Source organism: Chanodichthys erythropterus, chromosome 8 (genome assembly GCF_024489055.1).
Source record: "Chanodichthys erythropterus isolate Z2021 chromosome 8, ASM2448905v1, whole genome shotgun sequence".
In the NCBI taxonomy this organism is placed as follows: Eukaryota; Metazoa; Chordata; class Actinopteri; order Cypriniformes; family Xenocyprididae; genus Chanodichthys; species Chanodichthys erythropterus.
The window spans coordinates 46,556,243-46,571,633 of NC_090228.1; the positions used below are offsets into that span (position 1 = coordinate 46,556,243).

Sequence of the window (15,391 nt, forward strand, 5' to 3'; positions counted from 1 at the left end):
GCAGTTGTCCTCTGACACGATCAGGACGGGACTGAAGAGTTGTCTCCCCTTGAGGAAGGAATCTGGGTTTTCTGTTGGCTAGAAATACAAACACAAAAATAACTTAGGAGCACATCTTGATATAAATGACCACTCTTCGATTTCTCTTGGTCTTGTAGAAATATAATTAAGGTTATATGTCTCCCCTCAAGGATGTTCAGGATTGCTTTACTTGCATGTCCCAAGAAACCAGTATAAACACAGTAAGCAATTTTCCATTTAAAAGACATCTAATACATGTCCAAACACAGCTCTAATGTCTGGACTAAAACAAGGCAAAATTTTGGCTTTGAAAATGTAATGGACGTCTTAATCTTAGGCCAAGAATAGACTAGTCAATTAAATAACATATCAAAGAAATGAAACCAGACACCTTGTAATCACTGTTGACTTTGCTTACATGATGAAATACTGACCACTTCACAAGTTATTTTAGCAAAAACGATAAGAAACCAAATTCAAATTTATTTTGGTTACTCATAACTGGACTATATTGGCTCTATAGTTAAAGGATTAGTTCACTTTCTAATAAAATTTTCCTGATAATTTACTCACCCTCATGTCATCCAAGATGTTTTTTTTTTCTTCAGTCGAAAAGAAATTAAGGTTTTTGATGAAAATATTCCAGGATTATTCTCCTTATAGTGGACTTCAATGGGCACCAAACAGTTGAAGGTCAAAATTACAGTTTCAGTGCAGCTTCAAAGGGCTTTAAATGATACCAGACAAGGAATAAGGGTCTTATCTAGAGAAACGATTGGTCATTTTCGGGAAAAAATGTAAATGTATATGCTTTATATAAAAAAAATGAATCACCCTCCAAGTGGTTCCGCCAAAACCGCACTTTCATATTCTTCAAAAAGCTTATGCTGTATGTCTTACGCCTTCCCTATTCAACTTATGGAACTTAATTAGTATGTAGTAGTTAGACATTTAATATAAAGTGGGACCACATATTCTTATAAATATATAAAACTATATACATTTTCTGATAAATTTGTCTTGTAGGACTTTCAGCTTTTACTGTCAAATCATATCAAATGTTCATTGTTTAAAAACCTGACAGAAAGGACTTTTGCAGGAGCCCCTTGGGTGGCTATTTCAGAGGAATGTACTTTGAAACTCCATAAAAAAACCGATATGCAAAATAAATAGAGTTTAATATAAATATAATTGTATTTCTTATAAATTTTCTAAAAAATTAATTATTCATTTTATTAATTTTCTTAAATAAATATATTTTCTTATACAAATTAGACTTTCTTATACATTTTCTTAAAAATAAATATATTTTCTTAAATTAGACATTTTCTTATACAAATTACACATTTTCTTATAGATTTTCTTTTAAATAGATTATAAAATTTCTCGGTCACACTTTATATTAAATATAAATGTTAGTATATAGTAGTTAAAAGATATTTAAAATAAAGTGGGACCACATATTCTTATAAATAGGGCTGTCAAAATAACGCGTTAATTTCGATTAATTAATCTGAGAAAAAATAACGCGTTAAAAAAATAACGCAGATTAATCCATTCCGTATTGACCTTTGAACCTGGAGCCGTTCTAGCCACCATTCGACTGTAAAATTAAGGAGGGAGACGACTGCTGCGCTGACGGACATAACGAGCAGAACTCCTCCCTCGTGCGCGCGAGCTCTCTTCTTCTTCAAAGTAAGCATTGTCTTCGCACTCTCTCTACCTCACACACAATATCTAAATCAACTGACACAATGCTAAAAGTTCGTAATACCGAATCCATGTTTCACGAGGCGCATTCGGAGAATGTTTTTCCTGAATAACCGTTGGGTGTGAATAGTGCTCAAAAGAACATCACCTCATCTTCTCTGACAGGCGCCTTGCACGTGCAGCTGACATAAACCACACTTTCAGTAAACAAAAAGAAAATCCTATGCAGTGGTTAAGTGTTTTATGCGTTGACTAATCGATATTCTAATAACAGTCGCGATTCGCACGCAACGCGTCAACGTCCGCTAATGTCCAATTCGCGACCTAATGACTCATTTGAACAGATTCATTTGAATGAATCATGACAACAACTGATCGGTCCACACGGTCTATAATGAATCATTTACTCGAACAACTCTGGAATGAGAACATAAGTGTGCTTACCCCATTTAGCAAGAGTGGTTAGTAAAATTAGCCTTAATAATCAACAATATTTTCAGGTTATGTAAATGACAATGTGTAGTAAATTAGGCCTACCTATAAAATCAGTTAGTTTAGACTGGAGTGAGGTGAAACCAGAACAAAGCAAGTTGTTGTTAGCTAGGTGCATTCAATTGTATATGGTAGAAAATTATATTATTAGTTAATATAAAATGCTACTTTTTAATACTTTTCAGGTTTAGCAAAAAAGCATCTTCTCTTACAAAGCTATAAAATCACTTTTTTTTTTTTTTTTGCAAAGAGGGCAAGAAAGAATTACAGTGAGAGTGACGGGTACTTTATTATCGGGCTCGCAGATCACGTGGGTAGGGCACTTTTTTACTGTTTGTGTGGATGACCGTGTCTGTCACCACTGAAGACCATTTTTGACCCAAGAAAAACCCTGCATTGATTCATTTGAATTGAAATATTTAATACTTTCACAGCAAAAATGATGTATGCGATTAATTTAGATTAATTAATCACAGAGTATGTAATTAATTAGATTAAATTTTTTAATCAATTGACAGCCCTAAAATATATAAAACTATATACATTTTCTGACAAATTTTCTTATGAATAAATGATGTGTTTTCTTATAAATAAATAAATTTCCTTGGTATGGAAAAGCCACTTGAGTCCGCCTGCCAGACGAAAAGCTGACTGAAGACTGAAACAAAAGGGTGGCTGTGATGGAGCTGTTTTCTGTTGTTCTCCATGTTACACCATGAACTGAAACGAAAACATATACATCAGCATTATTTAAATAAATACATTCATGGCATTTAGAGCAAATTTGACTTGGTCTAGGATGATATTAAAAAACATTGGACAAAAATGAGTCATTTAGGATCTTAAACCAGTCATGGAGCCACATCTCTTCCAGCCCGAGTCTCTGCTCTGGATCAGGCTGCAGAGAAGCACTAATCATCTGGCAGCATTCTGTGCAAAAAGATGAGAGATATCTGATTATTAGCTCATACTGTACACCTGTTTTGAATGATTATGAATTAAAATTGGCCCTCTTTGTTTTTTTGTTTTTTTTAAATGAAGCTCTCACCTTGTGACAGGCCAGGTTTGCACCATTCGTCTTCGCTGATCATACGCAAGTCGTTGTCTGAGGGATAATACCCACACACCGTGGCAAACAGGAGGATCCCTAGTGACCACACAACCGCTGTTGACGTGGTACTTTATCAGCACATTCTCCAGTTTTATGTCTCGATTGAAGACTCCGCGCTCACAGCAAATGTTAGCAGCGTGAATGACCTGCTGCATAACGTGCCTTGCTGTCCTCTCATCGAGACTTCCTCCTTGAAGCTTCTTGAAGCTTAACATGTTTGTGCATGGGATGGGGTGCTCCAGGACCATGTAGTGGTCTGGGTCGTCCTGCCAGTCCAGCAGTTTAATTATCTGTGGAACTCTGGGGCCTTTATTGGCCATTAATGTCAGGCCGATCTCCATGGGGAGGTGTTTGGGATGGCCAGGCTAAGATCAAGAACAAATAATACAGACCTGCCAACATGTACGCATTTTGCGTACCAGGTACGCATTTTGACCTCAAAGTACGCTGGTACGATTTGTCATTCTATACTACGCAAAAACCCGGTGACTCCTCTGTGCACGCCTAGTACTCAAATCCAGCTCAATCTGAGCGCTGGGTTCATTTCCCTAAATAGCAAGAGGGGATGATTGACAAATGCGTACAGCCTATCAATAAAAAGAGACTGCAAATCGACAGCAATACAAAATCCCGCTCGATCCCTCCTTCCACTCCCGCCGTCTGTGACTGAATTCTCAAGCGAGGACAATACAGCAGTCATGGTACTTCTGACTCCTTAAGGTAAACGAGTATAAAATGTACAAGTAATGTTGAACAACAAATCTAAATAAAATTGAAATCGCTGATTATGAAAATGTTGTGATGTGTGACTGACAAGCGCGAGTCTGGAGAAATAGGCGTTTATTTATTTATTCTCAGTGTTGAGAAACATATATAGCCTACATGTGTTGCGTTATTGTGTTAATACTAACTAAAGTAACTAATTATGTTACATAGCCTACTTATTTTGTATGAAAACTAGCACATTAGTTAATTACGCATTTAAAATGACCGTTGTCTCAATGCTGCGCGAGCCCTCTCTCAAACACAAACGCGTGCGCGCACAGAGAGGTAAAATGAAAATTGCCGTGTTTGGTTTAAAATTTGTTCTTGCTTGTGTTATTTTTTTGGTCAGAAAAGATTTTTAACTATCCACCCGTGTTTTTAAGATTCGGTAAATGACGGACGCTTTAGTTAACACAACCCCTCGTTATATGACTAACTTCTTGATATTCTTGAATACTCGATTCGTTTGCTCTTATTGGTCCTTTCTATTCATTGTCAACTGTTTTCTATAAATATGTTTGCATTGGCTAACCTTTTATTCAGCGAATGTTTGTCTTGTTTATAATTCAAAGACAGCACGCTACAAATAGAAACCATTTTTTCTGTGGGATTTAGTATCATATTTGGATATTGGAATAATAAATTAAGTATTTTAAATGAATCACATGTTTACTATTTTCTAAGGGTTTCTTAATTGTAGACTAGTTTTCATTACAAAACCTGTATGAACGACTCAACTGTCAGGTTAGTTGTATGTAAATATAGCCTTCTTGAAATTGCAAACAAAAAATTTTGTCCATATTAAATATATGAATGTGATTTACTTGTGGTTTGTATAAGCACACATTATGCAATGCAAGATTAATCATGAATTAAAAAAAATGCTTTTGAGCAGGTGTAGTAAAATTTTTAATTGTGTCAAATTAAAAAAACTTTAACAGTCAAAATTAGATTAAAGAAGATGGGTTTGTGTGCTTTGTGTATTGTATCAAAAATGTAATACCCACCCCCCACCCCCCCGTCACGTCACACTGGTACTCGAAAAAATTTTCCAAGGTTGGCAGGTCTGATAATAGTTAGATGGAGGTGATTTCCCAGATTAACATGAATATAAGATGTAATAAATTGAAAACAGTGACTGAGAAGCAATAACACGGTGTACTCACAACTAATATATATGGCATATATAGCTTCTTTTCTGCAATTTTCAAAGCCACCTAAAAAAAACCCCAAAGAATAAACAATTAGCATGTCAGGTTTATATCATTCCAGTCAAAACTCTTGAAGAGATATGCAAAGTTTTGTAAGTAAAAAAGTTTACGGAAAAAGTTATACCTTAATGCCATTCTTGCAGCAAGTCCCTGCTTCCACACAGCCATACCCTCCTTGACCCAGCTTGTGTCTAAATTCATATTGCCAGCAAATGTGGCCTATTAAAAGATAAGCACTTGTAGTTAGCATGAAATATATATATATATAAGCAAGTTGCAACCCACCATTGACAGGAACTATACTCTCATTCCGGCGTAATAATCAAGGAACTTTGCTGCCGTACCATGGCTGCAGCAGGCACAATGATATTACACAGTGCCTCTCACAAATGTCTCCATGGTTGCAAGGCAAGCAGGGGGTCACAGGCGCTGCGTAATATCATTTCGCCTGCTACACTCATGGTACGGCAGCAAAGTTCCTTGATTATTATGCCAGAAAGAGAGTATAGTTCTTTGCCATATCGGCCTAGAAAATCGCAACCTTTCATTTTCCGTCGGTCTTAGTACACGATTTAACTACAGAAGAGTCAAGTTTTAAATAGGAAAAATATCGAAACTCTTTGGTAATTTTTGAGCGAGATGCTAACGATCTAATCAGATTCAATGAACTATGCTAAGCTATGCTAAAAGTGGTTCCGCCAGACCCGGAGATCGGCTGAATGGTAAATGGAAAACGGTAAAACTCAACTGTTTAACTCTAGGGGAGTTGGAAAATGAGCCAATTTTCAAAAACTGTGGAGTGTTCCTTTAAAGCTCAAGATTTATTCACAAGTTCACAAATTTACAAGGAGTGTTTAAAGGTGCCATTGAATTGAAAATTGAATTTACCTCGGCATAGTTGAATAACAAGAGTTCAGTACATGGAAATTACATACAGTGAGTCTCAAACACTATTGTTTCCTCCTTCTTATATAAATCTCATTTGTTTAAAAGACCTCTGAAGAACAGGCGAATCTCAACATAACACAGACTGTTACGTAACAGTCAGGATCATTAATATGTACGCCCCCAAATTCATGCATATGCTCATGTTCAAGGTATTAGACAAGCTAGTATTAACGTCTGGATCTGCACAGCTGAATCATCAGACTAGGTAAGCAAGCAAGGACAACAGCGAAAAATGGCAGATGGAGCAATAATAACTGACATGATCCATGATAACATGATATTTAAAGGGGCCGCAGCATGAATCGGCGCATTTCTAATTATGCCTATTGGTTGATGTATTGGTACTCATCTCCACTAACTGAATCTCTAATATGATATTGGTAAACCCTTTCAGTGTCCATGGTAGATGTTGTAATAATGTGCAACAAAATGTACTTAACATAAAACTAAGTTATGGAACAGCCTGTACTTACAGATTGTAATTATGTCCATGTACTGTTACGCATATGTATCGGGCCGAGTCAGCTATAGTCAATTGGCTGTCAGATTATATGACACAGACTTTTCAGCCTGTGCCTTATATTGTTTCATGGCTGAACTTTGATCATTTACAATGCTGCCTATGACAATTAGGTGGTAGTAAGTAATGCAATTTAAAATAAAAATCCCAATCCTATGTAAACCCTTGTTTATGATGATCAGATCTGCTCCTCTCTCCGTACAGTATCTTCTGCTCTCATTCCAGCTTTTCTTCTCTTTGGAAATGTAGTAAAAACTGGAGTGATTGTAAATCCATCCATCTGTTCACACAACCAGTTCATTTATTAGCTCTCCTCATAAACACTAAACTATACAACTAGTAGTATATAATGCATACTGTATTCTTTAAAATGAACTTTAATCAGGTCATTATTCTTCAACAATAATAAATCTCTCTCATTTATGAGGTTGGTGTTGTCAGATTGTAGCTGGTGTGTCTCTTGTGTGTAGTTTGTGCCCAGCACTATGAGCGCAGTCAGCAGAACAACACACAGCAGCACCAAACACACTGTAGCTGCTCTGTAGTTTCTGATCCTCACAGAATCACCTACTGAACACCACAGACATCAACATAAATGTTACTTCTAATATGGCTAATGTTTGTTATTATTATGAAATGAGTCTCAGTACCTGAGCTTCCAGGTGTTTGGTGTGTTGTGGAGATCTGTCTTCCTGTCCTGACATCATGACTGTTAGGTTCTTCATTAGCATAGATATGCTCTTCATTTTCTCTGTCCATGTTCGAGTTGACATAATTATGCATAGACATCTTCAGTCTGTTGGAGTTGAACGTGCATCTGTTGGAAGTTGTTGCTTCATGCTTTTGAGCCCTACTTTTAAAGGCATCACTGTAGTCAAGAACATGTGACATAAACTGTCTATTTTCCCTTTTTCCCTTACTCTATGTTTAGTCATTTCTTGTGGTTCATTGTGAAACACACTAAAATTACTCATTGGTTTCCTCTGTCCAAATCTATTTAAAGAATGTTAATTTGTCAGAGGAAAGTTAAATAAATTATTTAATAAAATAAACGGCTAACTGTACATCTATATCTTCATATAACTTGTTTTAATATTGATAGTGCTATTCATCTGTTTTAAAATATATATATATATATATATATATTTTAAAACCATCAGCTGAGGGAAGACTGATGAAGACTACATTAAAGAAGGATAAGAGCATAAGAAAAATGACAAATAGTTTAAGAGAAAGCAGAAGAACATCTGGCTGTTGGGCATGAATCACTGAGATTGATACTGAATTGCAAGTATAAAGAAAACAAGTATAAAGTTGTCTGCCACTTTCTGTGGAATAAAGTCATGCTCAGATGTATTACAGTAGCTGCTTTCTGTCTAAAGAAAAGGAAACTTAAACTTAAATGGTTCCTGCAATAATGTGTTAAATTACCCATCATACTACCTAAATTTAACATCTGTACTAGACAAAATATTTAGCACCGCCTTTTAAGCTGTAAAATATGAAAAAAATGTCATAGAAAGCATTAAGTTTAACTTTCTCATGCATGTCAACACATTGTTACAACACTAATTTTGTTTTACAACAAATTATAAGTAAACTGTTTGTTTCTTGTAAATTATTGCTTCAATTAATTTTTTGGCAGATAGAACCTTATAATTCCAAGAGAAAAGTGTTTTTTTTTTTTAGAATTAGAAGGTTCTATCTGCATTTGACCCGTTCTAAAAATCCCCATTTACAAATTTGAGAGGATTTTGATATTGTATATTTAGAATACATTTAGGGTCCCTGTCATTTTCATGTTTGAAAGAAACTTGTTCCCCATATAGTTTTTGCTATATGGAATGCAAAATAATTCCGAGGGGACAATAAATCGTAATAGATACTCAGTGTGCTAATGCTTCATTAACACGTATTCCTACTGCAATTCATGATTAATTCAGGTAGTTATAAAACATTTAGTAGTTAATTCAGGTAGTTATAAAACATTTAGTAGTTGTCAGTGACAACTACTAAATGTTTTATAACTACCTGAATTAATCATAATTTGCAGTAGGAATACGTATATGACGTAAGCGTGCTCTGGCCCGGAACGTTAGTTACTAACGTTCCAGGCCAGAGCACGTTTACGTCATATATGATGCAACTTTTTGAATGGAAGAAAACAGGAAGAAATGCACTTTAGCTAAGATACTGCTTAATATATTTATCATTTATGCTGCACATCGATTTTCACTTGCACGTATTAGAGGATTATTGCGAAGGCACCTGACGTTAATGGTGGAATTTGCAGCTTTATTCACAAACTACAATTCCTGTTCATCAAAAGTGAGAATCAGACCCGTTATAAACTAAAATACACTCAAATTAATTACATGAATTGATAAGTGTACTATCAGAGTAGTAAATGATAAGCGTCGTGATGAGCGTCGTAATGATGTCAGTAGCGCACACAAAAGTTGTAGCTGTTCCATGCTCAGGCACAGATAGTGCTCACACTGCATGCGAACCGCACTCGAGCCCAATTAAACCGTGCTCTGGCCCACCTCTTCCAAGCGAGCCAGGGATGGCTAAATGAACCGCGCCTGGGCACGGAACGGAGCGATCACACTTGTCAAGCGAACCGGGCTTTGGGAGTCAAACGCACTCGGGCACGGTTCAGAGCACATAGTGTGAGTACACCCTAATAAATGCAAAGTTACCCCCCACCCCCCAATTTTTTTTTTTTTTTTTTGCTGATCTGAAAAATGATCCGATCCGTGACTTAATAACCGTGATATGATCCGAACCGTGAGTTTTGTGATCCGTTTGTGATTCTTGAGTTATTCTATGTCAAATAAAATTAAAAAAAATAATTTTGAAAAATAACTATACAGGTGCTGGTCATATAATTAGAATATCGTGAAAAAGTTCGTTTTTTTTATTGTAAATTATTTTAAAAAATGAAACTTTCATTTATTCTAGATTCCCTACATGTAAAGTAAAACATTTCAAAAGTTTTTTTTTAGTTTTTTTTTATTTGTTGATTAGAGCGTACAGCTCATGAAAGTCCAAAATCCAGTATCTCAAAATATTTGAATATTTACATTTGAGTTTCATTAAATGACCATCCCTACAGTATAAACTCCGGGTATCTCTTGTTCTTTGAAACCACACTAATGGGGAAGACTGCTGACTTGGCAGTGGTCCAGGAGACAATCATTGACACCCTCCACAAAGAGAGTAAGTCACAGAAGGTCATTACTGAATGGGGTGGCTGTTTACAGAGTGATGTATCAAAGCATATTAAATGCAAAGTTGACTAGAAGGAAGAAATTGGGTAGGCAAAGGTGCACAAGCAACAGGGATGACCACAAGCTTGAGAATACTGTCAAGTAAAGCCGATTCAAACACTTGGGAGAGCTTCACAATGAGTCAAATGAAGCCGGAGTCAGCACATCAAGAGTCACCACACTCGGACATCTTCAGGAAAAGGACTACCAAGCCACTTCTGAAACAGAAACAACGTCAGAAGCATCTAAGGAGAAAAAGAACTGGACAGTGAACAGTGGTCGAAAGTCCTCTTTTCAGATAAAAGTAAATTTTGCATTTCATGTTGAAATCATGGTCCCAGAGTCTGAAGGAAGACTGGAGAGGCACAGAATCCAAGCTGCTTGAAGTCTAGTAGGAAGTTTCTGAAGTTAGTAATGATTTGGGGGGCTGTGACATCTGCTGGTGTTGGTCCATTGTGTTTTATCAAGTGCAAAGTCAATGCAGCCATCTTCCAGGAGATTTTGGAGCACTTTATGCTTCCATCTGCTGACAAGCTTTATGGAGATGCTGTTTTCCTTTTCCAGCAGGACTTTAGCACCTGCCCACAGTGCAAAAACCACTTCCAAGTGGTTTGCTGACCATGATATTACTGTGTTTTATTATATATAAGTAATATATCAATTGAAACTATAGAATATCTTCTTTTATTTGTATACACTCAGAGTAAAAACACAATGTTGTGCTTTTTGTAAAATAAAGAAAACTAACATGATGCGTGATTTCTCCTCTCCCTCTGAACGAAGTCCAATCTGATAGTTCTCAGAAAATGAACTGTAACTTAGTGAATACTAATCACAGAAAAATTAAACTTATGTCTAAAAAAACGTTGAAATGTCAGGTTTTAAATCATGTAAGTCAAATCGAAAACAAACCTTCTGTGTTTATGTAATCTGTATGAAAAGAGAGCCATGTCAGAAGTCCGTGATTCAGCTCATTATCCGCTAATGCGGCCACGCCCACGGAGCCAGCGCTATTCAGACGCAAATTCAGAGGCAATACATACATTCATCGTCTCAATCGTGTATTTATTGTCTTGAAAAGTGTTTATCTGGATGTAAAAGTCATGGTTAGCGAGCCCTAGAAGACATGCAGTTAGTTCCTGTTTTCTTTTCTTCTATAGATGAATTTTAGATGAGTTTTTGTTTCTTTAGCGCCCTCCGGCTGCAGTATGAATTGGAAACTCCATTCATGGAATAGCCTCTTCTTCTTTTAGATGAATTTGTGGACTAAAAATGCACAGACAGCGCCCTCCGACTTCAAGGATGAATTGAAAACACCAGCGCTCATAGTAATGACAATGAATATTAAATAAATATAACTAATATTCTATATATAATATAAATATAATATAAGAAAATTGACATAAGCATATGAGAATCCAATATTTCTCCAAATGTGCATGCTTTTAAACTAAAAGCCTATATTCAGACTCTTTGCATCACAGAAATACATTATATTTTAAAGTATAATATAAAACCATTACTTTATATTGTAATAATATTTTTCTGTATGTTTCATATATCATGATGAGCTTGAGACATCACAGAAGGTTTTTTTTTTACAGCCTACCTGACTGAAATGCATCATTAATATGCAAGTCATTTCAGCTCATTACTATCCAATTCTTTTGTCTTCTCAGGTGAGAATGGCCCATTATTCAGTGGTGATTCACGCCTCCATGCATACTGTGTTTCTTGGCAAAAAGTGTCTTACAAAAACTAAATCAATATATTGTTTTATATGAAGGAGTAGGCAGCATAATTTTGAAGCAAAAACTCTAGTCTACAACCTCTAAAAACTCTAGTCTACAAAAACTCTAGTCTACAACCTCCAATACCCTAAAGTCTTGTGAACACAGATTTACTATACTTTTTTTTGGCCTTATTTCAGTGACTTAAGTTTTTTGTTTTTCAGTAACCACGCATAAACATTATTCCTTCAAAAACACAAACATGTACATACATGTTCCTCATATATTATTGTAGCCTAGTTTGTGTTGAATACAGTGTAATGACACTTGTGTCATTAATGTGTTTATGAACAAATGAAAAAAGCACAAATGTCAGGGCATGTCAAAACTTCTCCAGGCCCCAAATCAGCCTCAGACTCCAGAGGGTTAAAGAACTTGAACTTTTCTGTTTTGAAAATCCATTTTTTTAATCTTAGGAAATATTCTAATATTTTGAGATACTGGATTTTGGACTTTCATGAGCTGTACGCTCTAATCATCAAAATTAAAAAAAAAAACTTTTGAAATGTTTTACTTTACATGTAGGAAATCTAGAATATATGAACGTTTCATTTTTAAAAATAATTTACAATACAAAAATGAACTTTTTCACGATATTCTAATTATATGACCAGCACCTGTGTATATATATATGTTTTGCCTTTTATCAGCAGTTTCTCAGCATTAAAATGTCTAAATGTAATGTAAGTTATATTTTTTTTAAAATGTAAAAAGTGTTCTATCAAACGATACCTACCTTTTGACTCTCCTTGCTAAAGTTTGAGTTGTGAGTCTTTACTTTTGTATATGTCACTCAAAAAAAAAAAAAAAAAACTCTAAAAATGCCTTCAGGTCTACGCTGTGACAGAAATTAGTTTTTGATAATAATAATATAATAATAATACATTTATTTTGTATAGTGCCTTTAAAAGTTGCTTTCTCAAGGCGCTTTCCAAGAAAGCTACATAAAAGAAAAACACAACAATAAAAGACAATATATTATACAAATCAACAAAAAATAAATCACAAAACAATCAAATAAAAACTTCCCTAAAAAAAGAATGTTTTGAGCAAAGTTTTAAAAACAGCTAAAGAATTGGCATCCCTAATGTCATTTAGGAGAGAGTTCCACAGTTTGAGCATACGATAATGTCTAAATATATGCATCCAAATAGAATATCCACTAAATATAATTATACCTAAAAGTGTTGTCAAAACTGTTGTCAAGGAGTTTTCTCAACCCTGTTTAAAAGTAGGTATATACTGCCTTTAGTGCTTATTCAATATATAACATTATATTATTTGAATTATTTTAACCAAAGAGCAGTTATCTGCCTAATTTTAACTTACATATACAAATTAAAAAATAAATTAAAATGTGTTAATTTATAATATTTGTATTATATATATTGAAATAAAGGGTGTATAATTTATTGGTTACTGAATATGAGACTTGCTCTTATTTTAAACCGTTGCCATGGCAACATCTTTCAAGATATCCTATAATCGTTAGCAATTTAGCATCTTCAGTGTCTTGTCATCATGTTCAGAAAGTTTGGTGGTGATTGCATGTATCCCCTAAGAGGAGTACATAAAAACTGAGTGCATGATTATTCAAAAAATCCACATTCAAACCAAAATAGCTGACTTCCTGTTGGTCGGAGCTAATGAATGTAGATTAGAAAGCTGTCCAGCTTAATGAGAATAATATATGTACTGAGTTTGGTGACTGTAGGTAAACTGTAGCATGCTACATGCCTCAAAACTGTAGCATGCTACATGCCTCAAAAGCATCCAAAACGAAAATTAAAGTTTGATGCGTTGTCATGGCAACAGTTTTTAAAATATCAAAAATCTTTTCACAGGTCTACATTCGCCATGTCTTGACATTATGATGAAGTTTGAAGCAAATCAGGTAAAAATAACTGATCCATAGCATTTAGAAAGTGATACACTTCTTGCTGCCAGTTGGTGGTGCTATAACTTTGACTTACAATAGTCACATCCATGTGATCACATGGTGAAATTTTACCTATCACAGGTTTCAATGCCACATGAAATCTGTTTTTACTTCTTTCATAGCTTGTCTGTAACAAAAGTTATGGTTATCTGAAGTCGGTTGATCGCTTTGATTTTCAGGAACGGAATTTTAAGAAAAACAGGTTTATGACCGTCAGACCCTTTTTCGCATTGACATGAAAATGCACTATCCAAACATAAATGGTTGTAATTCATGAATGCTTTGGAATATAGACCTGAGGTTGCTGTAAAAAAAAAAAGAAGACACTAGTCAGATTATTGTAGAAGTGAAATAATTTATGTGAAGTTTAAGTTTATGAAAATGTAAAAATATAATTGTTTATATTTTATAATAATATATTACAAAGCATGTTTTACTCTTAAACTGCAAGAAAATAAAAGCCAAAAATGTTAAAATTCCAAATTTTAGGTTGAAATATTTAAAAAATGAGCTTTCAGTAAGATTTTGTTTGGGCGCAGTACCAAACGTTTTCACTAGATGACACTAGATGACAAACTCCATATCTGACCATTTAAGGGCGCCTCCATTTATTTGAATGATCTGAACCACATATTTCCATATGTCGTCGCCACCATCGTTCACCCAACTATGACGACTTCTGGTTCGCGAACACATTAGTGTGAAAAGGGTCTATGACTTTATTCTAAAATTGTAATAATTTTATTCTCAACACTGTATTTCAACTTTTTTTTCTAGAAATGTAATGAGTTTAATCTTGAATTATAATGACAATAAGATCATTTTTTTGAATTATTACTTGGCCCTAATCCTCTACCTTTGTACACATTTAACGACACATTTGTATAATAAAAAGAAAGAGTCATAGGCGTCGATCCACACAAGATATTCTTTATTTATTGTAACCAGGAGAAACAACGATTGCAGCTTTCAGACACAACTTTCTTCTCTTTATTTATTCATTTCTTTATCTCCACAAAGATAATAAATTATGATGACTAATACAATGTTTTGCAAATTATTAAATTTACAATATAATACACAAATGGCATATATCTTTACAAAGATTATCTGGAGACCATGGTAACGCATCACTACAATGTTCTCACTACAATTAGCAACTTTACTCTGATGTGGCCACAGCGTATCTGGAATATTAGTTCTAAAAAAAGAGGGACAAAGATGTCCTCACAAAGTAATATCATGCTGACAGAAGGACAACTAACTGCTGACTTCATCAGAATGTACCGTGTTTGCTGGGTGTGACATTATGGCAGGCACTCCTTAAAATGTTGGCTGGGATGTTCAGGTGGTCTTAACGGTTATTCACCAAACAAAGAACCTTGTGCATTTTTCTCAATAAAACTTTCCAGGGAAGGAGCTTTTTTATTTGTCTGATTAACTATCCAATTACATTTCTTGGCAAACTAGTTAGTCTTGTAACAATACATCCCCATTTCCCGCTAAATCCACCCCCCACACTTCATGAGTATTTAATGTCCTTGATCACTTGCGAAATAAACACTTGCTCTCCATTTCACTGTCAGAGTGCTCTGGTCTCTCATCGCTTTAC

The 15,391-nt window shown here is 34.9% G+C and overlaps 1 pseudogene; it reads right to left on the reverse strand.

The window, feature by feature from the left end:
* Positions 1-2,857: 2,857 nt before the first annotated feature.
* On the reverse strand, positions 2,858-7,482 carry LOC137025336 (serine/threonine-protein kinase pim-2-like; annotated as a pseudogene).
* Between the last annotated feature and the right edge of the window lie 7,909 nt (positions 7,483-15,391).